Source organism: Meleagris gallopavo, chromosome 21, assembly GCF_000146605.3.
Source record: "Meleagris gallopavo isolate NT-WF06-2002-E0010 breed Aviagen turkey brand Nicholas breeding stock chromosome 21, Turkey_5.1, whole genome shotgun sequence".
Classification (NCBI taxonomy): Eukaryota; Metazoa; Chordata; class Aves; order Galliformes; family Phasianidae; genus Meleagris; species Meleagris gallopavo.
This window is the reverse complement of record NC_015031.2, coordinates 9388976-9415973: the sequence shown is the minus strand read 5'-3', so window position 1 is coordinate 9415973 and position 26998 is coordinate 9388976. Positions and strand designations below refer to the sequence as shown.

Below are 26998 nucleotides of genomic sequence, written 5' to 3'. Positions count from 1 at the left end.
AGCGCGGCTTGTGCTGCGGCGGGCTTTTTCTTTTTCCTTTCTTGTAGCGCTGTGGGGCCGGGGGTTGACATCCCCATCGCTCCCGTGGCGGGGGGCGGCAGGACCGCTCGGTCGGCTGCTTTGGTTTGTCTTTATTTCGCTCCGTGTCTCCCCTAAGATCTGTTTATTTAACAACACCGTTTAATTTCCACCTGTGTTTCTTCGCCATCAATATTAATGCATCGCAGTACTTCCCCTTCTGCCTTCCTTCCCTCCCCAGCCCTCCTTTCCCCACGAGCTTCTCGCATTTAAGAGATCTCATTGCAGGAATAGGTTCTTAGCATCCTCCTTGCTTCCACTCGGAGTGCAATCCCTTCCTTTGTTAAGTGTTTGATACAGGTGAGCAATTAGCTGTATTCTGTAAGGTTTTCTCACCTGGAACAGCCAGGCTCTTTTCTAACCTGGTTACCACGTGTGCTTCTTTAGATTGGGATCACTCAGTGTGACAAGAAAACGTTTCTATTCTTTGTTTGATACCCACACCGATGCTTGAGCTCTGCATAGTTCTTAGAGACATAAACTGCTCCCTTCAGGTCTGACACATCCACAGAATGCAGCTCTCAGCGTCTCTGTGCTCTTCCCTCCATCTCTCAGCTGCAATCTGTACCACTGCTTTTTGTGCCCATACAAACAGAAGTATGGGACTGTTTTCCTAATCTGGTTTTGCTTCTCTTAATTTCTTAGGCTTTTCTTGCAGTTTGAAGTGGAAACGATGCTCCTCACGTTCTGTCCTTAACTGCTATGAAGTATACTTTTCAACTACTGCATTTCCTGTGGCAGCTTCCTCACCACGCTCTGGGGTTGGCCTACCCTGGTGTTGGTTGGTTCTTCGTCCTTCTGTCAGCGTTTTGTTCAACTTGTGTGTCCTTTCCCTTCATCTCTGAGTTGTTTCTTCGTAATGGAAACTTCCAGCATCGTTTCAGATGGTCCTTCTGAGGCTGCCAAGGCCTGGTGAACAGGGCAGTCGCCTTTTGAGTCGTCCTGAAGGCTGTGCTCCTGCAAGCCTGCCTTTCTTATGGATGGTTGTCATTATGGGGCCTTGAATCTTTCAGTATTACATGAAATTGTTTCAACCTATCTGTTGTAAACTGTTTGTGATAGCTTCTGTGTGGGCTGATAAAGTTTCCTTTTTGAAAGGGAGTTCATCTTGCTCAGTGATTTCTGTGAGAGCTGTAAGGCTCTATCTTGCTGCCTGTCCCCCTGCTGTATCTGAAGGAAGATCGTCTGATAACTGCTGGAACTTTACTGGTCAAATTGTGGGCAGGAAAAAGAAAGTAAGCTTACAATGTATGGCTGTGTCTGGTTCAGTACCCAGGTTGCTAAGAATTTTGAGGACAGAAATGAATTCTCTTTTAAATTGTTTCATTATTATTTTATTTTATTTTTTTTCCCTTTAGAGGTTAAGATTCTCAGACAAGGAGAAAGGATGAAACTGATGTCCTTAAACTGATTTCTTGCATTAAGCATGCCCTATAAACAGCTGTAATTGGCTTTTATGGATTCAGGGGAATAGCTGATCTGAATCGCTCTGAAATTGGATGGCTTTTATTTATAGGCCTTTATCCTGTTCTCATTGCCATGGAGCATCTCATGAGCTTTTGTTTCAGGCTGGTGATGGAGGGCAGGACTGCAGGAAAGTGCAGGTGCCAGGAGTTGGAGGGGGGCTGCTTGGGCCTTCGTTTGTGCTGCTAAGTCAGATTGGTCTTTTTCCTGTGTGTGCAGTGGGTGTTTGGTGCCTTCAGAAGAAGATGGACGTGTGTCCAAGTGAAGAAAGGGCCCTTGATAGCAGGATGTAGCAGCGGGCACGGTGGTCTCATGAGCAAAAGCAATGGGATGAAACACTTTGCCCGCAGCTGCTGAAGAAACCTGTCCCATCGGAGTGGGAAAGAAGGGAAGTGTGTTTTCTTTGTTTAACCAAAAAGTAGCATTTTAAAAGGGAATAAGCTACTTTGCTTGTGCTGCACTGTTGTTCAAGACAGCTGTTAAACTGGCATGTAAACAAATACTGAAGTTAATTGAGCTGCTTGTGTCTCTAAGCAATGAGCTCTCCGTTCCTGTGAAGCTGCACAAGTTCTGCTCTCTGACAAACCTGGGCTGTCTCCATTGCTCACTCCATAGTGAAGCATGGACACAGCAGCCACGCTGCCGTGCCCAGGGCAAGCTGCATGCAGGCAGTGTGGTGCAGCAGAGAGGAGCTGCTAGAAGCAGCGTGCCTCCAAGTGCTGTGAGTGCTGCTGTCCGAGGCCCTGCAGGTTGTTGGGTTCCCCATCCACCAGGCCAGCATCACATCTGTGCCGTCCTGCTGATGCCAACAGCTCTCGGGCTCTTTGTAGACTTCTGGTAATGATCTGTGTTGGGATATAATACATTGAAACTTGTCCTTTTAAATTATTTTTATGCACGGTTCTGCAGAACAAAAGCTGTGATTCCTTTTAAGTGCTGGCGTTCCTCAGCCTAACCCTTATCTGCTCTGAAGGGAAGAAGCTGGGCAGGCAATCTGGCCCTTGCTGCTCTCACTGTCTTCCCTACCCTCAGGGATGCAATATGCTGTATTGGAAAGGAGAGACTGACCCAGAAAGAGAGGATGTTCTGCGTATGTAGTTCTAAAATGCACGGTTTAAAAAAGAAGTAAGTTTAAAGCAAATGAAAACATAAACCATTTGATTTCCCCTCCTCCATCCCAGGGGAACAGCCTGCAGGAAGCACAGCCCTGCACGTGTGTCTGAGGGTCTCTGTCGTGTTGTGCTGCTGGAGCACACAGGAAATATTTTCCTGCTTATTTATGCTTCAGCTAAATATAACATTTCTCCACCTCTGGTGCTGCAATTACTATTAAACAACGTGGCAATTGGGAGTTCAGTCATTGACAAATCTTCCTCTGACACGGAAGTCCCATTTAAATTACTTAAGATCTTGATAGCTTCTGCTTGTTTAATGTTATGGAGGGGGCTGCAGCCTGGCTAAGGGAGCAGTGCTCTCCTATGAAACCTTTAGTAGGCCTAGCAGTGTCTTCTTTAGAGATGCTCCCATCTCTTACTCGTTGTTTTTCACCAACTGTTGTTTTTTAGTTTTCCTAATGAAAACTTACTGACTTAAAGGACATACTGAATATAAAATGCCTTTTTCTCTCGTGCCTCTTACTAGTTTACTGGTAAGTTTCTTTGCAGAGCTGGCAGCTGCTGTGTCCTCCTCCTTGTTGCTTAGTTTCCTGGGGCATTGCTTTACAAGTTGTCAGCTTTGGAGTATTGTTATCACGACCAGTGAAGTACAGCCCAAAGAAGCAGTGGCAGCAGTCAGCTCTTGGTGGGCAGGTCAGCCCTCCTCTGTTGCCTGCTCACTTTATTTCAGTGTTGATCCTTAGGTTGAAGGAAGTTTTGTCTTGGTTCCAGTTTTGCCTTTTCTTGTTCTTGGGGTGTGATGCTGTTTGTGGCATCTCGGATATAAAAGTTGCAGCTTTCAAAATACGAAGTTAAATGGAAGCGGTGAGTGAAACGTGCACTGCACTGATCTCCTCTTGAGCTGCAGCTGCACTGAGTTCATGTGTTGGGGGAAAAAAGTCACTTAAAAATTGGGTGAGGTGCTGCAAGGAGTCCCTGTCTGCCCGCCGCGATCCGTGCTGTCAGAGCAGCCAAGGAAGGCTGGGAGGTCGGGCTGCTGTGTGGTGTCTGCTGTTATTCTGTGCCACTGAAACATTTACTTAAGAGCTGCGTGAATGAAGGCTGCCTTTCAGAAGGGATCTGCTGGAAGTATCTGGGTGTGAGAGGGCACCGACTGAGGATTTCCAGAGAGATCTATAACTGCAATTCCTGTGTCTTGGGGAATTTTCCAAGACAGAAAACAGCCTTTGGGCAGCTCAGCTCTGTGTAGCTGCTCCCTGCTCACAGCCTGCAGCTCAGGGCTTCGTCTGCAGCCACAACAAACCACGTCCTCCCAGCACCTGGGGTGACTCGGCCCTGCTGAGGTAAGGCAGCTCTGTGCGGGCAGTGCTGGGAGCTCTCGCTGCCCTTGCGAGGCTGTCATGGGCAGCAGACTTCAGAAATGCTCCCGTGTTTCTAGAGCTCAACCGACTCGAAGCTTTCACTGTCTTCACATCTGGCCCCTGCACGTCCCTTTAGCAGTAGGTATGCACTGAGCTGCTCTTCTTCTCTGAATGGTGCTTGCTTTATGTAAGCTGGCCTGGCAACATGAAGGCAGCGCTCGTCAGCTGCCTGCTCCAAGTCTCTGTGCTGTTCAGTTCAGCATGGGAATTCAACCAGAGCCTCATTTCTGATTAGTTTCAATATCCTTTTAATTTATTGGGTACTGAGGGTAACGCACGTGTTGTTGGTGTAAAGGGACCTTGAAAGCAGAGGAAGAAATAGGTATGTATTAGAAGTAGTTGGGAATTTGGACAAGAGAAACAGAATTTCTAATACACTGACTGGAAGCTGTTCCTCTGGAGGGTTCTGCTTCAAGGGATAAAAACTGATGAAGGCTAAAACCACATTTGCATTTCTGAGTTGGGTTGTACAAACCCATTAGGTCCCAGAACCACCTACAAAATGCCTTATTTTTATTTTTTTTTTGCAGCAGTGTAGCACTGCAGTGTCTGTGGCTTGTGTGTTTTGCCATTTGGGCAGGCTTCATATGTGTCAGTAGCTTTTTGCCCAAGTGCAGTTGCTCTGGGTATGCATCTTATCAGCATTGCTCACTGCAGGCTGATCAGAAGGCACAGAATGTTGCTGTAGGATGAGTCATGCAGTTAAGCAGCTTGTTGCTTCCATGGTGAGACGCACCCTTGTTGTGTATGCCAGCAATCATGAAACTCCTGGCAAATACCCTGTGACGTGAACTTCTTATGGCCTTGGTAAATGAAATGCCTGTGGCACTTGCTGGGATGTGTTTTGTTTGTGCCTGCTCGCTGCTTTTGGGTATTCTGCTCCTCCTTCTCCCAAGGAACTCCTCAGCTGAGACTTCAGTGAAGAAATTACAGCATCAGTGCAGACCATTTCGGGGTGAAATCAGTGGGGCACTTAAAGCCACAGCTTAAATATTCTAATGTCTTTGGTTACTTCAGCACGAGGAGTTTAATCTGTCCTATTTTGAAATAACTGTTTTATCACAGATCATCCTGTCCCTGTGCTGAGCCCAGGAGGCGGTTTGGATGCCTGATCTTTTTGCCCTGAGGGCAGCACACAGAGCGCATCTCTAGGAAGCGAGTGTGGGATTTGTGATCCAGGCTCCTTGTTGCACAGCTCACCTCCAGCCCACAGCCCAGTGAGGTGAGCCAAGAGCCACTCTGAGATGAGAGGGAAGTAGGATATGAAGGGCAGAAGACCTCAGCCTAACTCCTCCATCCATCCATCCATCAGGTCTGACATTGTCTCCTCAGTGGGCTCTAACACACTTGCAGCAGCAGTTGGTGTGTGATGCTGTCTCATAGGAGACAGTCTGCAATCTCCTGCTGTTCGTTTTCTGTAAGTGGCTTTGTGTTGTTGGAGTGGGACACGCCAGCAGGAGGTCAGGACAGGCTCCAGGCACAGGTTTACCTTCTCTCTCAAGCACAAGTAGGTGAGAGTGGCAGCAGGAGGCTTTTGTTGAGGGTTACTGCTTCCACTTCTTAGCTCTCAAGGCCTCCTCAGCAAAAATGCAAAAGCTGCTGAGCTGGACACCTTTATCTTCAATTTTTAACTGTATTTCATATCTGAGAAATGGATTCTTAATGTGGAAAGCTGGTCCTCTTACAAGGGAATGCAGTTGTCCAATTACCCTAGCTGGCTGCTGCCGTGTCCCTTCCGTTTTGATGTACAGAATTATCACATTTAGCATTAATGTGAGAACTTTTAAGACTCGTTCAGCTGGCTTGGTTTACCTTCAGTGGCTAACATCTGAGAAATGTGTATATTAGATTCCTTAAGAAAAAAAAAGGACAAAAAACACTCCAGGCTTTTCATCTTTATGCCTTTTAGTGTGATGATGAGAGGGAGGGCTTAGGGCATGTGCTGTGCATGTGTGAAATGCTCTGCTCTCTGAAGGGGAGCTTTGGAGGTAGCCTGAATTTTCTTCCTGATGCAGGACCAGCCCTTTCATGTTTCTGGAATAGAGATTGAGTCTTTTTCTTCTCTAATCCTTTTTTGTTGATTGTTTTCCTTTCTACAGTCCTCCTGGATGGTACGAAATAATTTAGGACACAGATCTGGGCATGCTCTTCAGTGATGCTTTGGATTTAAACACAGCGCTTCAAAAAGTGGTATTAAAGTTACCCAGGACACCAGAATATGGCAGCTAGTTGAAGCGTGAGCCCTGAAATGACAGAGTTCTCTTTTTACCTTTTAAAATTGCAGCATGGCTGACAAAGACTTAATTCATTTCCCAAACAAGCATTTTTTTCTTATGTAACATCCAGTGAGTTTTGCTGGTGGGAGTTTCTTCTGCTTTTGTTTTCAGCTGAGTTGTGCTTAGGTGGGGTAGCTAGCTTAGGACTTCAAAAAGAGAAGTGAAACCAATCAACCTGCTTTTTGACACTGCTCCTTTCTTGGTGATACTTTTGGTTGGTCTCACAACAATTAAAAGACATTCAAGCCTGAACTTCAGCTTCTAAATGAATCTCCAGACGTTTGGTTCCTCTGTGGTGTGGGTTGGGTCTGGACATAGAAATCTGTGTTCATGTTATCTCTGGCTGCTTGTCAGCTGGCTGAGGAAGCTCCTCAGTGAGGTGGTGCAGATCAGTTGGGCTCTCCTGCGCACCTGCATCTCAAATGGAAGCTCTGGGGGCAAAACAATGAGCACAGCATATTTTCAGCTGCCTTCCCTGTATTTGGGCTTTATTATAGAAACTGTCAGGCAAGGGAGGCATTATCAGCTAGCACTTAGAGTACGGCTGGGATCGTTTGCACAGAGGGGAGCGAGCGTTTGTCACGTGCTCTGCAGATCCCCACTCTCAACGTGTGCTGTCAGCTGTGCCAGTCTCCTGCAGCCCACACTTCTGCTCTTTGAAGTGGAATTTTTCTCTTACACGTACACCAACAACTGCTCCGGTCTGCAGGGAGCTCTGTGTAACTGAGAGGTGTGCGTGCGTGTGGATGCTGAGATGGTTATTTCGGGACAGTTTCTGTCTGGCTCTCCTACAAGGAATGAAGTATGGTTTGATGTTCTCTTGAGGAGAGGGGAAAGCTTGGTGTCTGGTTAGAATTTGGCCCGAAGATGGCTTGACTCAGAATAAGCTTGAGGAAGTGCTCATGTCTTGGTTTTTAAACTTGAGATGCGGCTCATTTAAAAATAGTAAAACAAGCTGAGATTTCATTACGTTTAAACTTACAAGTTTGGTTTTAGGAGAGAACGTCTCGAGCCAAGGAGGGTTGGTATGTAGATAGCCCGAGGGGAGAGGCAGTCTGTTGTCAGAACTTCGTGTAGTCGCTGTGAAACAGTACATCCTGGACGTTTTTGACTCTTCTTGAACTCCGCTTTGATGTGAATCCTGCTTTGCATGCGCTGTGGGAAATGCTGAAAAGCCCCAAAGCTCTGGAGGTGCATCAGCAGCGGGTGAGCAGAGGGCCTTCCTGCAGGGAGGGGACACAGAGGGATCTTCCAGCTGTGTTCTGATGGCAGCCAGCTTTGCCAGCGTGCCGCCCTCTGCTCTGAGCACAGCTCGGTCCCAGCAGCTCAGTGCTGGAGCACCGCTGCTCAGCCCTCCTCACTGCCTCAGCCTTGGCACTGCCCCATCACAGCATCAGGAGGGGAAGCTGCTCCCAAGAGTCTTTAACACACGATGGTGGCTCTGACTGAAATAGAATAATCGTATTTTAAAGGGTGCTCTAAAGGTTTATAAATATTAATTTTGTTCTTTTGTTTCCTAATAAAGGGGTTTGATTCATGAAATCGCTATTTATTTATTAACCTGACAAACTAATAGCAAGCTCTCTTCTTTCAGTGTGTGCATGTGCCATATCACAATTCTGCTTGTCACCATACATAAGAACTTCATTCATCTGCTTTAAAATGTCATTGATAACAACTTGGCAGTGGCCCAGCTCAGAGCAAGTTAACTACAAAAGGCTGCATTGTAAACCTTTCTGAGAGTACATGCTACATTAAGTCTAAAATTAAAGTACAGCCTGGTCCAGGCTGCATCTAACTGCCAAATAGCTTCAAACCTCTGAAAAAATGGGGCTCTGTATGGAGGAGCTGTGCCTGAAAATGGGATAGATTGGAATTAAGGGTGCAGTCTGCTCACTTAAACCCTCAAGGTACTGAATTTATAGACCTTGTAAAATGAGAGAGGATATCATAGTGAACCACAAGTAGCAAAATGAGGACCTGGTTATTTCCTTTGGTCTCCTCTTTCTTTGACTGAATGCCCAGGATGAGAAGTGCAGTCTGCAAATGAGTCGAAGCCTCTGGGAGTTGATTGAGGTGATTTTGGAATGGTACTTTGTGTCATTTGTAATAACCTTCCCTGACCCCAGCTGCAGTCTGCTCACCAAACACGTTTGTTCACCTGTGGGTTCGCAGGGTGGAAGCAGAGAGCCTGACATTGTTGTGTGCGGGGCTCCCAGGAGCCTCCACCGTGGTGAGGCACTGCTCATGAGGGCTGGCTGCGTCCAGGCAGCCCTGGTTGACCCAGCTAATCTCACTGAACTAAGTGGAGCAGAGCATGAGTCTTTAAGGCACCTTCATGCCAGGTCCCCTGGGAGCAGTGTGAGCATGTATTAGCGTCGTGCTCATCCCGTGCTCTGAGGATGGGAATGGCTCAGGCAGAGCAGTGAGGGGCTCTGCAGGGTGTGTGGTCTGATAGCTGGCATGGGGACAGCGAGAGCCTTCAGGAGAGGAGCAAGGGGGTATGATTTCATGCTTCTTCACTTCTGTGGTTTCTTCTGTTTTGTCTCTTTCTTGAGTATAGCATATGGACAGCGCCATGGGTTAGGGAGCTCTGCGTCTTCAGAGGCTTTTCCTATATAGCCTTCCACTGAAGTCAATGGGCGTGGAGGTAAGCTTTCTGACAACACTCCCACCACCCACTCTGCACCTTGGTGCACACAACACTTGTATTTGAGTGTTGGTTTTCTCCCAAAAAGTCGCATGCAGTTGCACAATGAAGACACTGCTTATTTGTGTCAAGCAGATCTGGCTGTAGCTGTTGGAAGAGTGCAAGCAGTGAGCATCAGTGTGGGAGACTTCACCAGTACTGCATGAGCACTTGCCACTGCTGTCAAACATTGCCACGGCCAATTAAAATACAACTTCACTGCTGATCTGTGAGTTGAGTGTGGTTTGAGTGTAGGGCCGAATGTCACTGAGTGAAGTGTTTGTGCTCCCGATGTTCAGCACCTCTTGCTCTGCTGTGATTTATTTGTACCAGTTCTGAGTTTAGTCTGCCAACAAGTAATCACTTTATCATGAGCCACTCAGAGTCAGCGAGAGTTTCCTGTTTCCTTGTCTTTCTGTTGATTTCCTTTCTGTTGAAATACAACTTTCTCCACTGAAACAAGAATGTTGCTGTACTCATCGTCTTCCATCTAGTGGCCCAGAGGGAAGGGGAACCTCTGCAGTATTCCCACAGGGACGTCGACATCTGGGTCTGGTGACTAAATTGTTATGATAAAACACAAATTCATTAATTGATGCTGCTGAAATGCACTGACTTTTCTGTACTCCTAATAGGAGGCTTTAAAATATCCAGCTGCAGGCTGATCCTCTCCAAGCATGTGATGCTGACATCAGTCCTAGAAGTGAGGCGTTGAACTGCCTCCAAAAATGAGCTCATTGGATGATATTCAATGCACTTATTTAACATAGAATTAGCTAATTTGATTACATGATCACCTGCACTTACTGTTTGAGTGATGAGAACTCATTCCAGTGCTAGCTGCTGTCATTTAAGTGTTGGTGTTGTAACCCCGAGGTGCTCTCGGTAGGATGCCCTGCTGCTGCTGTGTGGTGGGAGCTGGGCTGGCAGAGCCCTCCCTATGTCCCTATGGACACTGCTGTAAGACTTGCCAAGTTCCTTGACTTTTCTTCTTCCTCTCCCAGGAAGTTATAGGGGAATAAGAGTTTGGGACTTGACTGTTAAGCAGGCCTTCTAAAACCGCTCATAAGACTTAGTTTTTTTTTTATGACTCTCTTGTCTTGTTTAAATGTCTGCCTAAAAACACAGCTATGTCCCCTTGTGGGAGTTTGGGCAGTGGTTCAGCTGAAATCTGTCCTGCCATCCAGCCTACAGCAGCCAGTCATCACCAAAAACAAATTAAACCCTGGCACGACCTCCTGGAGGCAAGTTGCATGTGCTGAGCTTCCTCACCTCCTCCAGCCTGAGGTCAGCAGTAATTGCAGACTTCCTCTCAATACCTGCACAGAGCGTCCAGGCAGCACATGGGAATGATGGTGACCCTGGATACACCTCTCCATTGTTTGGGAGACTTCAACATGTTAAGCATTTACCTGTAGTCATAATAAGAGTATGTCTTAATTGCTAGTGTCTGAGCATATCAATGCATACCTGACTTAACATTTGTTTTTCTAAGCATGGGAATTAGATAACCAGTATGTCAGCAGAAGGATTCCTGTGAATTTGCCCCAAAACAGTGTCATTTTTTCTCCCCCCCCCCACCCCTCAGTATTTTCTCCTTGTTATTGCACGTTGCAGGACTGCTTGCTCTGGAGATCCCTGCTGAATGGAAGTCTTTATTGAGCTGGCCGTAACATTGCTCTTCTCTTTCAAGAAATACTGCTGCTAGGACAGAGGAAGATGCTGTATCTCACAGGGCTCTAACAGTGTTGCCTGACTGTGATCTGTAACCAACTCAGGAATTGAGTTGGAAAAAACACTGAGGTTCTGCATAGGAAGTTAAAGTGAGGAGAAGCTCTTAAAGAAGTGCAGAGCAAGGGAAAAAGCTCAGTTTGAAGAGCAAGCAGTAGCAAGTGAGATGGGAAGAGTGTTGCTCCTGTAAGTGTAAGTGATGCTGCAGAGCAGGCAGGGGGGCTGCGTGGTGCTGGCCCTGAGCTCTGACACCCAGGGTGGTGGGATCCTTTCCTGCTGCAGGATTACAGGAAGCTGGCACGTTTCCAGAGTGAGTTCCTGAAACATCCTCAGTGGGGAGGAGGTTCGGGATGACAGAACGCTTATTCACACCCAGCATGTCAGCTACAGCAGCAACTGCTTGCAGTGGCTGAACGGCTGCTGCCCGTTTCCGTCACCTCCCAGAGGTGTGTCTCAGCCCCTGCTGCTGTGTTCTGCAGCACTACGTCAGCAGCATCCTTCACCTGTCTCTGCAAAGCAATGAAATGAATGTCAGCCTTTCCCAGCAGAACTCCTGCCCTGCACGTGTCCCAGGGTTGTTCAGAATGCACACGGGGTGTGGATGTGCAGAGCTGAGCTGCACCCCGTGCTGCCCGAGGGCAGGCGAGGAGCCCAGCCTGCCTGCAGCCCGGAGAGCCCTGCCAGTGCCTGCAGGAGGGGGTGGGGAGGGAAGCAGATGCTCCTCGGAAGTTCATACCGTGGTTAATAATGTAATTCACAGATGGTGGTGGAGGCCTTGAAGAGGCTTTCATGCAGTACTTACGCTCTGTAATAGACAGATCATCGCATAAGGGCTCGTAAATAGAGATGACTTAATCCCAAGGATGAGTCTGCAGCGATCTGTTTGATAGTGGCCCTGTGGCTCGCTGTAACCTTCTTATACAATCCAAAGCCTATAGCATCCCTGAATGTGGAGCACTGCCTCCAGACTGGGCCGATCTCTGATAAAAGCGTCAAGATAAAATGCAAATACAGATTTGAGATCTCAAATGGAAATGGTTCTTATGACATAGAAAACAAATTCCTTTGTCCTGGTACAGAAATCAATACAGACAGTGCAGGTGTGAAATTGCTTAACACAGTGCCTTCCTCTTGAGAAGCAGTTCTGCTTTTATTTTCCTTTATACAGTAGGCATTGGAAGCAATGTTTTCTTCTGAGTAGCTGTGCATCTTGATGGATAAGGAAAGGACCATGCATTGCACGTCCTCTTGGGTTTGCTTATTTGTTTACTTGTTCGGAAGAAGGTCACTCCATGCTCCATAGCAGATGAACAAGCTTTCTTTCCAGGAATCACAAAATATATAGCTTAAGTCTCAATGAAACAATGCAAGCATTTGTTCTTGGGAGGCTGATTGTGGAGGTCTTCAGTGAGCGCTGGCTGTAAGCTGTGTAACTGCAGGTCTGTATTAGGGGCTTCCAAGCTGATACGTTTACATTAAAAAGCAAAAGTTCTGGATAACACCAGAGCTGATCTTGTTGTGCGTGTGCAGCTCCCACTTCCAAGGGATTTCCATAGTAATAGCTTTGATTTTTAATTTCTCCAAGTTGAAATCATTTAGTAAATTGGCTTCTTGTGATGCTTGTCATGTGATGGTTCATGAGCCCTGAAGAATGTGCTCCTGTGACTGCAGCCATGTGTTTGCCTGTACCAGTGCGGGTTGTGCTGTGTTCCTGCTGTGTTTGGAGCTGGGGAGCGAGGCTGGGGGTGGTGAGGGCTGCCTCCACAATGACTGACATTTCCAAGCAGCAAAAAATGCTGCCGATGAAGTTGTGTCCAGCTTCCAGTCCTGCTGCTGTGTGGAGGCCTGCTGTTGGGCTGTGCTGCTGCGCTGCACTGCCTGCACACTTGGATTAATCCAGTGTTTTTTTGGAGCACCTTACTTCCTCCAAGCTGCACCTTGTTTTCAGCTCTCCCTCTAATACTTGTTGCTTCACACTTCAGGATTTAGCTTGCTGTTCATGCTTGCATTAAAAAACCAAAGGTTCAAAGCCTCAGCTCACATTGTGTAGCCCCAGCAGTATTTCCACTTGGCTCAGGAGATGCGGATATGTCAGCTGAGGGATCCCTTCTCATTTGGCTGGTCAGCCAAGCTCTCCTCAAGCGCATTAGGAGGATCTACAGCTTAAGTTCATCAGAAGACTGACCTGTTCTGGTTTTAATGAGATTTATTATACGTGTACCTTTTGGATTTGACTGCTTTGGCCTTCAAAACAGCCTGTACAAATCTGTTAGTAAAAGCGGGGCTGGCGGAAAGCTGACTCCTCATTCTGAACCTGCCCTCCTTCCAGATTATGGATTCCTTTAAAATGAAAATACCATCCCTTGTGCTGCTGGCACGCGGCTTGGCTGCACGGCTTCGCCAAGTGCTGGCATTGGTGCTTCCTTTCGAGCTCCTGCACAACTCCCTCCTAGGAAACCGCAGTGATGGAACGCTGATCCTGCGGCTCACGTTTGGGGAGGACAGAGGAAAGCTGGACAGCTGTCACAGCTGATGGATGGGTCACGGTGTGCAACTTCTGCAGGCACAGCTACAGCCCTGTACGTGTCTGGGGGAGAACGGAGGCAGGGCTGTCCTCACATACACATGTGGGCAGGGTATGATTTGATCCAGACTTACATGTGTGGTACAGATGTGGTTGTGAGCATGAGATGAGAAGTTACAGTTGCTCTGCACGTATGTTGACCTGCAGGATATCAGCACCCACACGTTTTTAAGTGTGATTTATTTGTTTGAAAAAACTGTGTGTGTGGTTGTTTTTGGGGGGGATGGGGGGAGAGTATGTTATTGTGTTGTGGCTTTTTTTTGGCCAGACTTTGTTTGGTAGTTGTGCATTGGATGGTTGTGCATTAGGTGGCTCTGTTTGGCCAGAGCTGCCCCTCAGCCTTTGGTGGGGTTGGACCTGGGGTCCACGGCTGGGGATGGGGTCCATGTGGGGATTCCACTCATCTCACCAGGACTTGGAGAGCGTTGCAGCTGGGCACCCTCTGGAGCTGGGAAGCAGAGTGTGGTTTGTTGGGCTGTGTGCTCTGGCTGTTTGTGTGCGCAGCCCTACAGTCTGCTGAGATGAATGCATTGCTGGGTATAATGCCTTTTTTTGTTGTTTTTTTTTTTTTGTTTTTTGTTTTTTTTTAATAAATGTACCTATTAATGGAAGCAGAGTACATAATGTAATCCTAAAATAGCTCCTCCATGAATGCAGAAACATTCCACTTGTGACTAATCAGCCATTCAGAACGAGCATTTAAGTAGGTAGCAGAGGCTTTCCATATCTGTGGTTAGGAATGCGCTGGGCTCAGCCTTGCCCCCCCCCAGCCCATACCTGCTGTCTCCACAAGCACCCTGCTCACTGCCTGCCTGGGGCTGCCCATCCTGCTGCTCCAGGCTGAAGGATGATGCTGATAAACAGTCCTCAAAACCAGACCGGTGCTTCTCTTGCTCGTGAATGAACCAGAGCACAAAGAGTGTATGTTCTGAGCCCTGGCTGCAGTGCATGGCCTGGAGAGCTTGGTGAGCCGGGCAGCCCATGGGCAGTGTGCTCCTGAAGAGGCCTTTTCCTTCTGCCTCTCCAAGTCCAGCAATGCCCTACGGCTGTCTTATTTAGAGATGACCTCAAAGGCAAGTTGTGCTCTCTTCCCAAAGCGGGATTTTCACGGGGGCTTACGCTGGTTTAAGATTGCATTACCCTAGCGTAGCATAAACCTGTTTCCAGTTATCTGAAGGCAGAAAGCAGCTCGGGGATTTGGATTGATTCCTGCTGACTTCACCAATCCCTAAGGAGCACTTTGCCCCCACCTACCTGCTCCTAATTTCAGGCAATCAGATGTGTCCTTTGCTGTGCTACGTGGCAGGACAGCCTTTGGGAAGCAGCCCCAGCACACCCTGCTCCTCAGGTGGCTGCTCACTCAGGGCACTGGCCAAAGGGAAGGGTAAGTTTTAACTGGATTAACCTCAGGAAGAGAGTGTGGGGATTTAAGGATTAAGAAGCCCGAGGCAGCCAGCAGTCACTGACTTCCAACCTGTGGTCAGAGAGCAGCCAGTCTCTGGGCTGGAGGTACAGCCCCCAGCCTGCAGCATACCATGTGTAAAGGCAGTGGTCTTAGGAGCACAGTGTGCATGTAGGGCGTTCTTCCGAAGGCTGGTGATTGGAAACTGTTCATAACTGATACCTAATAAGAAGAAACTGAGAGCACTGACTGCTTAGGTGGGACCTTAAACCTGGCTCCCAGAAGATGTGTAGGTGCTCACAGCTCTAAGGACGTCTTTCAGTAGGTTTCAGCTCTTCCAGCCTCCTGCACTCTTCTTGCATCCCCAGCCTTTGTCCCAAAGTATTTCTCTCATCCCATATATTTTTCTTCTGATAATGTTGTGCATCCCCTGGGGGAGGATCCTGGTAGTCTGCAGGGTTGGTGGAAGATGAAGGGGGGGATCAGCACACCCTGTTACTGGGGAGAGCACTTGGTTGCTCTGCTGAGGGGACAACAGATGGCACAAAGGAGCTGGGATTACGCAGCTGAGTGCTGCAGGGCCTCAAATCTGATGGATCTGTTGAACTGCAGGGGTCAGGCAAGCCCAGCCTCTTGCCAAGGCTGATGTCCTTCCCCTGCCTTCAGCACGGCGAGTCTGTTCGAAGCTGTTCTGGGCAGCACAGAGGGCTGTGACGTCTGGATGGGAGAATGGACAGCTGCTTTTAGCTTCTGACACAGCCTGCCTTTATGGCACTGTAGTGTTTCACAGAGGTTTACATTTGAGGAGCGATGCTGCCAGCTGTGTGCCACTTACCCAGCGTTTGCTCTTTGGAGGGAGATGTGGACCGAGCTGCCCTGCCCGCCTGGATAAACCAGCAAAGGTGAGAGTGTCCTGGCCAAGGAGAGATAGCACCGGGTCGCTTTGCTGGAGTCTCATTAAGATCTATTTTTCTCAACTTTCAGCCTCTGGAGAGAGAGAAACAGGACATTGGTTCATTAACAGATGAAGAGCGCTGGATAGCTGCGGGAATTAAGAGCTGGACAGCATTGCCTTTTTTTTTTTCCCTCTCCTCCCACAGCAATTTGGACAGATACCCAAATAAACAATAACAAACAGATTTTTGGAGGAGCTGGCTGGGAGAAATAACAAAAGTCAAGGGACGGTCATTATGCAGCTCAGTTCTTCTCATGTCTGACCACTCTGGAAAGCCTCCTGTTACTCCTCAGCTTCATTTTCCTTTCTCATTTTCCCTCTACCCCCATTGCATGAGGTGCCATTGTACTTGCTGCTGTAAGTTTGGTTGTGTCACCACCTCCTCCATAGTGCTCGTTGCATCGAGGGGAGGTTTGCATCTAGCTCTATTCAGTGACCCTATGGTGACCATGGGAAAAGTCACAGCTGCCAAGCTGAACTGTACCTACTTGAGAATGGCTGCCTGGTTTTTCACGTACATCAATGCTATGGGGATTGAGCTGAGACTGCTGTGAGTGTGCATCTAGGTGTAACTAAAACCCCCAAACTTGCTTTTATTTGTGAAGTTGTTGCTAACAGGAAGATGGCTGATTGATTGCAAGACAAAGACCCTTCCCTTCGCTGTGCACCTCCCTTCCTTCCACCCTCCTCCTCCTAAAATAGCCCTTCAGCATCAGGAGCGAAAACCATACATCTTCTTTCTCAAAGCACACTTAACGTTTGTCCATTCCATGAGAAACTGGGCTTTGTCCTAAACCAGAAGCTGGTGGAGCACCCATCCTTCCCAACCACGTGGGGACAGCTTCACCTCTGTGATTCTCACCTCTTGTGCATGCCTGGCGATGGGGTCCTCATCGTGGTAACCTGTGCAGCCGGGCCGTCCCTGTGCCCAGCTGGTCCTGCTCCAGAAGCCCTGCCCTGGGACTCACCAGCCTACGTGTGAGTTTTTGACTTCGTCTTACCCAAACCATACCTCTGACATCAGCAACAATGCCTGGTATGCAGACTGGAGCTGTTAGAGTCAGTGAGTTTTCTCACGCTCCTCCCATCACTGTAAGTGGAAATGGACACCTGTAGATTTCGGATGTCCGATGGACAGTCTCATTATCTTTGCCTAAAAGTAGACTGAAGGGATACCTTCAAGGCTCTGGGAAGCCCTACATTTCACAGAGAATCCTCATGCTGTCAGATGTCTGCCTGAAAGTCAGAGGAGTCTGTTAGGGAGATGCCAGGTTTTTTCTTAGTGTCTGTATCTGTCTAGATGGTGACAAGCAATATGCCACAACGCTGTTTTAGAGAGAAATCATCCATAGCGCTGCTTCGTGTGGTGCAGAGATTTTTAATGTCAATATGAAGTGTTTGTGGGATTTTTTTTTCCCTTGGGAGCATCTCTGGGATTAAAGCAAAAGCTGTTGTACTCCCCATCAGGCGAGCTTATTTCATTGCAGCAATTCAATGGACAGTAATCTTTTTAATCTGTGCTCGTGCTGTAGTGTGGCAGGCTATGTCGTTCTGTTCCTCGTTCTCACTCTTGTACCAGTTGGAAGCTTCTTGTGTCCAAATGTTTGAGTGCTATTTCTGCAGTTTTTAGTGAGGCTCAATCTGGACGAAGTTTGTGTAAATCCCTGAGCTCCAGCAGAAAGATGAAAGCTCTGATAAGGAACTTGTTTTTTCTCTCTCCAGAGCAAGAGCACAATGTCTTTGACCTAAATATACCAATTACTGATGCAGCAAAGTGATACAGAAAACAATCTGGAAGGAATGCCAACCTCTGAATGAAAGCTTGGCTGCAGAGAGCGGCTGCGTATGTGGGACCTCAAACACGGAAGAAATGTGAGGAGGAAAAGGGTGTTCATTCAAAATGTATCATGCAAATAGTGATGGGAGAGGGAGAAACTGCTGGGAAAGCTGCTGCTCTGCCCCATCCCTGTGTCTGTGGAGAGGTAGGAGCACTAACGCAGCACCGTGCAGCTCTCCCCTCCCCTTCCCTGGCCTACTTTGCTCAGCTCAGCTGTCTAAAGCACTTTTATGTCAAACTCGAAGGCTTCCTGGCAGCAGCTGCTATTTTTAAAGTGTTTGATGGCAAATGTAAGTATTTCAGAAGGTGGCTATGAGCTACTTCTTTGCAGCGTAGGGGACTCCATTAATTAATTTTATCATTTGCAGTAGTGGTTAAGGTTAACCTTCTCCAGAGGCTGGGGGGTTCTGAAGAGCACTGGGTTTCTGTTCAGCCCTGAGACCCGTCCTGCGGAGGGGAGCCTTGGCTCCACTCTCCTTATATCTTCTTATATCACCACTCTCCTTACATCAGCTCACACAAATGGCTGCAGCCTGCAGGATGTCTGTTCTGCAGGGGCTCTGCCTGCCCATGTACTGTTGCTGTGGGCAGATCCCCATGTACAGCACCAATGGAGCGCTCCCAGACGAAGTCAGCCTGGAAGTTGTGTTAGTTCAGCATCCCCATCCTGCCCTGGAAATCCTGCTGATGAATTTGGGTGCATTCTCAGGCTTCCTACCACAAAAAGGGAACCTTTTCTCGGCCCAGGTTTTCAAGTCAGTCCTTGTTTCCCTTTACCAGCCAGTGTTGTTGCTGGCACTTCAGGCTTACTGCAAATGCAGCATGTGTGGGCTTTATGCAAACACAGTTTATTTAAGAGATTGGTACAACTCAAGCTACTGTATGAATATCTCTGCTGCAGAAAGATGCAATAGATAGTTGGCAATCTGACTCAAACGTTTGTGTCTTGTTTTCTTCCAGCAGAAGCCTTGAGATTATTGACAGGAGCAGCCCTACACAGGGCATACTGTCAAGTAGAAATCTATTGAATATTTCATCTTGGAAGGTCTGAACTTGGGTTGTGTGTGATGTCTGTGGACCCAGGCCTCTGTTCACGTGCAGCTCTGGGCATCTCGTGGCAGTCCTGCACAGACTTGGGTACCGCGGGGTAGCTCTGATGTCACTGTGTCAGTGTCAGCGGTTGAGCTGAGCTTTGAGGAACCCACATGTACAACGGATGCTCTTATCTCTGGTGACTTGTACTGTGCTAGAAGAAAAGCTTGCTTCATACTTGGTGACACCCAAGGAGAAGTCCTGCATGGAAGAGCTTGCAGTGCACAGTGCAGCTGTAGTGCAGAGATGCACGTGGGGATCAGTGGAAGCAACAGAGAAGAATATTTGCACGCTTCAACAGTCGCCCAGCCTCTGATTTCCCAGTGCAGCTGCACGCTTCCCTGCAGAGGTGGTTTTAGGCTCAGCAGCACTTGGTGTGTGTTTGAACAACTGGATGGGACCTAGCTCAGGGACAGGCAGGCAGGAAATGAGGAGCTTGCCTGTTTAATTTTAGACCTCTTTTTTGATTACCTCTTTTGAGTCTGGGTCTGCAGTTGTTCACATGATGCTGGCTTGACAGGTAAAAGGCGTCTGTGATGGCACGATCACATCTGAATCTTGCTACAGATTTGGGGGGATTCACATAAACTAGGTTTCTGTTGTATCAATAAGAAGCTGCCAGTTGCTCTTTGCTAAGAGGTGAAAAGGCCTCAAATTGTCACAGCATTTTGTAATAGCTTTTGTGTTTCTGCTCTTGCACAAGACCTCTCTGCTGGTTAAGTAAGGATCATTTTAAAAACCATAGTATTCACTTTGAAATTTAACAGTTTTGTGAAATGAGAATGACTTCACATCCACCTCCTGCTTCTGCCTGCCTGGAAGGAATTGGGATCTCTCGCTGCTGGTATTTGTTGCTGTGCAGGGGGTTCTATAAAAGTATCTCAGACACTGGAAAGCAGTGAAGTTGCCCATGCAGAAAGTGTCAGCCAGGCAAAATTTAGAAAATAGAGAAGTGGGGAGAAGTTCCTCAATGTCTGAAGTGCGTACTTAGCAGCTGTCAGCTAAGTGTTGAGGCTCATGGAGTGGAACAACCTGGCATCCTGGTCCATATTGGCAGTGCTCTCTGTATCGATGGCTGCAGCTTGTTCCCAATAGAAGCGTTTCCCAGGCACTGCCTGCACAGTCAGGTATGTTGGCACAAAATCGCATGCAATTATTACTTTGGAATCACTTTCAAGGCTTGCAGGACGTATTTGCAGGGTGTAGTCTGTGTGAAGTGTTCCTGGTTAGAAATGCCGTGAATGTTACCCTAATAATCCTGTCTCTTGGAACAAAAGAAGCTGTTCTGATGTTCCCAGTGTTAAGCACAGGCAGACACCTCCAATCCTGTGCATTAGAGCACAGACTGGATCTTGTTTATCACTGCATCAGTCTGCAAGGAAGAGATTTGTAGGAACGGAGCCGCTTGCGTGACACGGAGCGGCTGCCATTGCACAGAGCAGAATAACGCTCAGAAATGTCGCTCCTCTCCCTTGCCCTTTTGATGACAAACAGTTGGCAGCAGATGAAAGCACAAACAGGATGAATGTTTTGCATATTCTGTCCTACATGGCCCAAAAAGAGCAGAGATGGAATTTTTTTCATCTTCCACTTTAAACTGCATTTAATATGTGGCCTAGTTCTGCGCTCTGCGACGCGCTTCCCCCCAGGCCGCACTTCTGCTCTGTGGGCTGGAGGCCTGGGGCTGCCCTGGGGCTCTGGGTCGGTTCCTTTGCTGCACTGAATGCGTCGAGCCCTGGTTCTGGCTCTGGCCTGGCCCTGGTTCTGGCTATGGCTGTGGCTCTGGTTCTGGTGGTAATGCAGAAGGCTGCAGTGGGAGCAGTCAGTGTGGGTGTCCTGGGTTGCATCTCTGAGTGCTGTCCCTGCAGCCCACGGTTCCTCACAGTGCTTTCCCCAGGAGTCCGCAGGTTCGAACCACTTGCTGGCACTTGCCAGCTGTGCTTCCTTCTTTTTGGGAATCTAGAAGCAGTAAAAGCTTGAGGTGCCTGCTGCTGTGTAGCATGGGAGCCCCAGCACAGCCGCCGTGTGTCCGTGTGTCCGCCGCCTGTCCCCTGTCCTGCCCTTCCCTCTAGTGGGGTGACCCGTCATTGCAGCCGAGCCGTGGGTCACAGCCTCCACAGGCACTTCTCTTTAGGCAATCGGCCACTTCTGACACAGATCTGCTACGTAATATTAAAGAGGGCTTCACAGAGGCAGGTGGTGGTGGTTGGTCCCGTCTGGCCTCCTCCACTGAGCTCCTCCACTGATTTTTTGTGGGGCCATAGCAATGATTCGTGTTTCAGAACTTTGGTCACTGTGGGACTGTTGGTTGTGGCCTACTGAGCTCGCCAGTTGCTGTGACCTGGATTTTTTTTTGATGTGTGGAAATGGACATTCATTATAACACTAAAAATGTTTGCATAGTTTGAGTACCTGAATGACGCAGTAAAGATTTCGAGTGCTCTTTCAGCTAGTGTTCCTTTCTGTGGTTTTGAGGAACTTGTTCTCCAGCCAATTAAATGTTCTTGAGCCATTTTGATTTACTCAGTTTTTTTTTAATGTCTTAATCTATCCCACGTGTACCCTCTTCCCCTTGTCCACCTCTCTGAGTGCCCCTGTACTCCCCACCAACTTCACCGTAGTAAATTGATGGGGATTTATGCTCTGGCAGGACCTGAGGACTTCCAGCAACAACAAACACACGCACAACAAGAAGTGGTGCTTTCAGAGGTAGATAGCAAATTGTCCAAAGGGATTCAAACTCAGCTGGGTGAGTGCTGACATCTCAAACTGAGCGTGGCTCCGCGATGGCAGCTCTGCTCCTCGGGAGGCTGCTCTTCCCCTGTGCTTCTGCCCCTTTCTGAATGCTGCCACGGCTTGCTTCGTGTTGGCCGTGGAATTCATTGAGATACTCATGTTGGGAGGAGGTGAGCACACCGGCTTCCTTATCAGCCTGCTGGCATGTTGAGCTGCTTCTTAGGTGTGATGAGTAGAAGGCAGTTGTGCCAGCTCTTGCTTGTTGTGGACGGTCTGCAAGTTTTAGCTTGAAGCTGTGGTTGGAAGTGGCTCCATGTGAACTCCTTCATGGTATTTCTCGTTCTGTTCTTAGAAATAGAAGAGCAGCAGGAAGCATGTGTTTTCTAGCTGCTTTCATACCCACAGATTCAGGTCATTTAAATAAGAGAAACAGACAGTTAACTTACTGTACTCCTCTCCTGTTCAGAGCTCAATGCTTAAACATGTCAGGTTGTGTGTTCTGCAGAGGTGTCCATGCCCATAGCTTGCCCTGCTCTGCTGCACGTGCACCTTCAGCACTGCAGCACTTATGCAGATCTGCATAAGCATCGTAAGTTTTCACTGATTAAAAACATGCTGTACCTGATCTCTAGCCAGTGTCTGGCAATAGATGCTTAGATGTGCTGTGACATGCAATTAATAGCTGAGATCTCTCTACTGAGGTATTGCTTTGGGCTGTGGTAGGACTGCCTGCTGAAGTTCAGCACACTAGAGATTGTATGTACTAATTTTGCATTTAACACAGCCTGGTATGTCACGTGGAGCTTCCTGCTCTGTGTGCACCAGGTCCCATTGGGTGGGTTCAGTACATGCTGGTTTTGTGGACTTTTAAATTCCAGTGCTGATGCTGCAATACCAATGAGTATGGTGTACATAAAAGTGATTAAAAAAAAGAAAACGAGAACAGATAGTATTTTTGCCCAGAATTAAACTATGTGTCTGGCTCATAGCTGCTGCATGCAGTGGGGGCATTGGCAGGAAGGGAGGGAACACGGCAGGTCCTGCAGTTTCACTCTGTGCTGAGTGAAGAAGGTTTTGAGGGAATGTGAAGTGACAGCTGAACAGAAAGTGAGCTCCTGGGTAGTGACAGCTCCATGCAGGAGCAGCGAGAATTTCCTTTGCTTTATGCTGTCAAGCCAGTGAAATGCAAATCTTTGGGTGCTGTATATATTAAAGCATATTAACTCTTCTTTTCCTTCCTCTCCTATGTACGCAGGAGGCAGACAGCGGGGAAGAAGAATGCCGGTCCCAGCCCAGGAGGTAAGATTGTCACTTTGAGGATGCTGTTCTTTGTGAAACGTTCTGCAGTGCTTATTGTGGGGTTTGGTTTGGTTTGTTTTACTTGGGAATTTTTGTATTTTATCCGCCCTAACTTTCTGCCTCTTGTTAATCTCATGTAACTGTCTCGTGGGTACCTGGCTCCAAAAAAAACCCACCCAAAACAAAACATAAAACCACAGCATCTAACCGTGATCTGAATGGTGCCCCCACTGAAGGCACTGCTGCATCAGGAAATGGGGAAAAATCAGTTTACACCTTAAAATGTACACTGGGAGCAGTTCATAAAGATGTCAGTGAGTGTATTTCCCAAAGTGCTGTTTGCAGCCAGGAGGTGGTGTTGTGCCTGTAGCAAGTTGTGAGCATGGTGACCCTGCACTTCGTGTGTGCAGACATCACCTTGTTTGGGGAGCACGTCCTGGTGGTGGGCTCCTTGTCTCCCGCTGATGGACGTTGTTTCTCAGGGTTCTTATTAATATCAGAAATATTCTGATATTAATAAACACTTTGTTGTCTGATTTTGAAAAGCCTCAAAAGCAGTGCAGGATTCCCTGAGCTGGCAGGAGGATCAAGGAGGGGTTTCAGCAGTGATAGCCACCCCTGTGTTGTGTTTCTGCACCTCCGTGGTTGCATCCATCTTTGGGATTTGTGAAGAGTGTTTCTAGAAGTACAGGGTGACCCTGTGCCTAAAGAGCCCCTGCAGTGGGTGTGTTGGTGTAGATGGTGACACGTATTAATGGTGATGGGTGTAAATGGTGTTTTCATAACGCAGTCATCATCTCAACAGTAGGCCTTTTGAAGTCAAGAGATTCGTCTCCTATCCTCTCAGCCATCAAAAGCATTATTTCAGCTAAACTTAATGCTTACAATAAGCAAAGTCAGTGCAGAACTAAGTCACTTCTCCAGCATCGAGAGCGCTTTCTTGGCTTAAAGTGTTGCAGCCAAATTGTATGCAAGGAGTGAGGTTCCCTATGGGGGGAGTAAAGGGGAAGCAAAGGTGAAAGTTCTCCCTTCATGTGCTCTTCGGCTGTTCTTTGCTTAATGCTGTTTGTGTGGGTAGGTAACAATGGCAACTGTCATTTTCAATATTTAAAAGCTTTCAGAGCAATGTGGGCTTTGCTTTTGGGACCAGCTTAGATGGCTCTGCAAAAGGAGAAGCAGCTGTGGCTGCACGTTCCCATGACTTCAGTGCAGTCGCCTGGCTGTGGGACAGTGGCCGCTCCGCACCCTCAGGCTTCTCCCCTTCAGTGATGATTTAAGAATCTGTTTCTTCATTTTACATCTTTCATGTCTGTGAGGAAAGCTGGAAAACACCAGTCCCAAAGGCTCAAGCTGAACTCGGCTCAACTCAAGTTTTTAACTTCACTCCCAGCCTTCCAGCAGTCACAAGATGGGCTCATGACCTCGTCTTAGCATACAGAACATATTTGGGGGGGTGGGAGGGAGGTAATTGTTGTGGGCACTTAACAACAATCGTAGGTTAGGTTTGAAAGAAGCGTGGTTTTTTTTTCTATATGCTTGAAGTAAACTTCCTGGGGGAGGAAGTGACAGCCTGCTGCTGGTGATCTGAATGCTGTGCCCAGAGAGCTGCACAGAGCCGGGGTCCCTCCTGCAGACACATGGGTGCTGTTGAATGTTTGATTACAGTGGGATAAAAGAGCCAAACACAGTAAGTCATCAACCTGAGGTGCTGCAGAGGAGGAGCAGCAGATGTCTATGAACAGCTCTGGTGTCTATCTTATCCCCAATTTCAAGCGAGCACGGCAAGCAGTAGCTATTAAAATCCAGGCAGTGGTGAGCAATGGACCGAGTTTGGCTTTAAAGACAAGGTGTGGTGTTGATGAAGGGCTCTGGCACTGCTTGCTGCTGAGCTGGGTGAGCCCAAGGTGCAGCCTGGGGATCTGCCTGGAGCTGCCAGTGCTTCAGGTAGGAATTTTCTTTTAATTCATAGAACTCTTCTTCCAAAGGACTCCTTCCGTCTCCTGGTAGAATTTGTTTAATCACCGCCCCAGGGTAGTGTAGCTGGCATCAACCATGCCCAAACTAAGCCTGTTAATTGGCCACTGAGTGCAAGAGCAATGCTGTGGCTGAAAGCATGTTAATAAAAAAATATCAGTATTTGTTAAATGGGATGGTAGCATATAGGCCTAGCATTACTTGTGAGGGAGTCAGATGAAGACCCAAGCATAAGCACAGAAACATGTTTGGTATCGAGAGGCTTTTGCAGGTGGGAGCACAGCCCACGTTCCCATCCTCCTGGGGCTGTTTGTGGGGTCCTGGCACTGCTCTTAAATGGCAGATGTGCTGCTGAGGTCCAACCCGACAGCTGCCAGTGCTGTGACTGGCTGGGCGGGCTCTGATGTTAAGGCTTCTCCTGTTTGCCTTTGCTCGCTGCTGAGATAAGAGGCGTGTATAGAGGTGAAGGGGAACATGTAGCAAAGGCTGGCAGTGTGACAGCACGAGGGAGTAGCACTCAGAGCAGCCGACCTCAAGCATCCTCCAGAGAGACAGAGAACTGAGATTCTAACTTGGACTGTACTTACAGGTAGGTGCATCAAGACCACCATACCTTAAACAACTTGTCCAGGTGCTGACCTATTTGAACTTTCTAAGGGCTGTGATTGCATCCACTGGAGGCTCACAGCAGGGGGAAGGAAACGTGAAGACCTTGTTTGAACTTAAACCTGCTCTGCAGACATGTGACGAGTCCACACTCGCCTCCATGTTGGGGTTTGTGGGCACGAAGAGAGCAGCAGCACCCAGCTCCACTCTGCCCATCCCCACAGCTGCCTCCTCACCTCTGCCCTGGGGTCTGTCTGAGTGTTTCCAGCACAGGGTAGCCCTGCTCCAGGAGAAGCTGGGGAGGTCACTGCCCTGCCAGAGCTATCACCAGTCCTGTAGTTTGGCATGGGATCCCTGAGTCCTTGGCACAAGCCCCTGACCGAGCCTGTCCTTCTCACCTAATTCTTGGCTAATGATACTAAGGAGCTACTGCATAAGCAGGTGTACAGAACAATCAATTTGTTACATTTATTGCCCTCATAACTGCCTTCTAGACATTTTTATTGGGCTATCTGGAAGCCGTAAACCAGCTGGCCTGCTCCTCTGCTATCTGCAGACTTGTTGCTGCTGCACTGAACTTAAGATCTGCATTCACAGTCTCTTTGCATCATCCTGATGCTGTTAAAACTCACCTAAAATGCTCACATACAGAGCTTCGAGCTGTGCTTACACCAGCAGGTATATCAGTTCAGCTTTGCTTGCCCTGTGCTGGTGCTGTGAGAATTCAGCACCTTTGTTTTGCTGATGGCTGACATCTCCAGGGCTGTGTGCTGGTGGGATGGCTCAGTGCTGGCTGCTTTGGTTTCAGCAGTGCCCGTGCTCCCAGTGCTGTCTCTGAGCTGAAATGCAGCATTTGAAGCTGCCCGGTACCTGCAGCATACTGAGCATAGACCAGTGCCAGCTGCAAGGACTTCAGGGAAGTCTGAGATTTTATGGCCTGCGCTCAGTCTGTTTGTATGGGGGAAGACATGGAGCCTGTGTTCCCTTGGGCTGCCAGTCGGGTCCTGCCCTTAATTGGGTTTATTACATTCAAATGTTCTCCTGAAGTGCTCATCTGGCCCAGTCCAGAGGGAGGTGCACTGCGTTAGGTTTGCAGCCCATGTGCACCAGCTCACCTCTGGTTTGTTGTTTTAGTCAAAGGAGTTCCTTCCAGGAGTGAGCTGGGAAGGGAAGCAAATCAGATTACTGCTATGATAACAGCTGGATGTGCCAAAACGCCTCAAGCTTTCAAGCTGGGAGTAAATACCTTTTGTTTTAGGAGTGGGAGACGACAATCTAATACAGAAGGCTATGGTTACTAAAAGTGTAAGAGTTGTTTTCAACTGCCTCGATAGCGCGTGGAATTGATGCTTGGGTTTCCTTACACGAGGTGAGCTGCAGGGCTGCTTGCTGGATGGTTACACTGACACTCCTGCAGGCTGCTCAGTGCCTGGGGACATATCTGGGTGCAGGGTGATGGCACATCACAGAGCTCACTCACCCCATCCAGCTGTGTGACTCTAGAGATGAGGACCATTTGGTGGACAGGCTGCTGACACTGCTGTTACCCTGAGCACATCCTGTGCTACGAGGGGCTCCAGAAGCCACACGCTGGGTGTTCTGGCTCCTCAGTCTGCCTTGTGCTTCCCTTGCTTGCTGCTGCGGCTGCCAAACTCATTTTGTTGGTACTGGAGCTGTAGCTGAAAGTTCTGCTGGGTCTGTGGGGCACTTGGTTAGCTCCAGACCTCCAGCAAGAGGGA

General features: G+C 48.2%; 1 long non-coding RNA gene across 2 annotated transcripts; it reads left to right on the top strand.

Moving 5' to 3' along the window:
- The first annotated feature begins 6 nt into the window (after window positions 1-6).
- On the top strand, window positions 7-22629 carry LOC116217361. Of its 2 annotated transcripts, XR_004161816.1 has the most exons (4): window positions 7-9004; window positions 9140-14742; window positions 15541-15662; window positions 15745-22629. It is a non-coding gene; the product is annotated as an uncharacterized LOC116217361 (long non-coding RNA). The 2 variants fall into 2 exon arrangements; XR_004161815.1 differs by having other exon boundaries at window positions 7-14742.
- Window positions 22630-26998: the final 4369 nt, after the last annotated feature.